This window comes from Penaeus monodon, chromosome 29 (genome assembly GCF_015228065.2).
Source record: "Penaeus monodon isolate SGIC_2016 chromosome 29, NSTDA_Pmon_1, whole genome shotgun sequence".
In the NCBI taxonomy this organism is placed as follows: domain Eukaryota; kingdom Metazoa; phylum Arthropoda; class Malacostraca; order Decapoda; family Penaeidae; genus Penaeus; species Penaeus monodon.
Genome location: NC_051414.1, coordinates 33,989,075 through 33,989,922, shown reverse-complemented (window position 1 = coordinate 33,989,922; position 848 = coordinate 33,989,075).

Sequence of the window (848 nt, the reverse complement as noted above, 5' to 3'; positions counted from 1 at the left end):
CTTCTCGTAGAAATGTTTTTTAGCGACTTTTTTCACAAGTCGCTTCAAAGTCGTGCCCGAGCAGTGTTGCCAACTGAGTAGCTCCCTGACCTATGCCAAGCCTTCCCTTGGATGATCTTTCCTACCCTAACCTTGCCTTGGTGCTCAATTTCCCTTAATAGTTAGTTCTATGCGCCCTTTCTATACCTTACTGAACTTATATTATTATAAACACAGGTGTTTTTTGGGGGTTAAAATTACATACCATTAGATTCTTGTCCTCGGTTATAACGCGGTGCAGATTTGTAACGTCCTACGAAGGAATTTCACGAAGGATGGTCCCTGTATGTCGAAACGGGATTTATTTCATCTACGAGGATTATTTTGACAGCGATTTAACATATTAGGCCAATGAGAGTTACTGGAATTCAGGAAAAACGGATATTCCTTCTTGTCGCTATGCCTCCTCTCCCAAACGCGCATGTATTAAAGTACTTCAAACCGATCGAGTCCAAATCGATAAACAAATACAGATTTGAAAAGAAACACTAAGAAGAAGAACAAGATCAAATAATTGAATAAACCAGTAAACCAGCGCTGAGGCCGCGGACCCGATGGACTGGAGAATAACTTGAAATTATTATTTTCAATAATTCCAAAGTAACTTTGAATAACTTGCTCTCTAAATAAGGACCTCCTTTTTCCTTTATCATTATTATTACTATCACCTCTTTCATTTTCCCGACACCGACCGCCACCTACTCTATCGCGAAAATCATTTAGCGGAAAAAGAAGCTAGTTACTGAATCGTTAAAATTGACCAGAAAATGAGTGTTTTTCGAAACGAGTGCGATGATCATAGCGAGGGC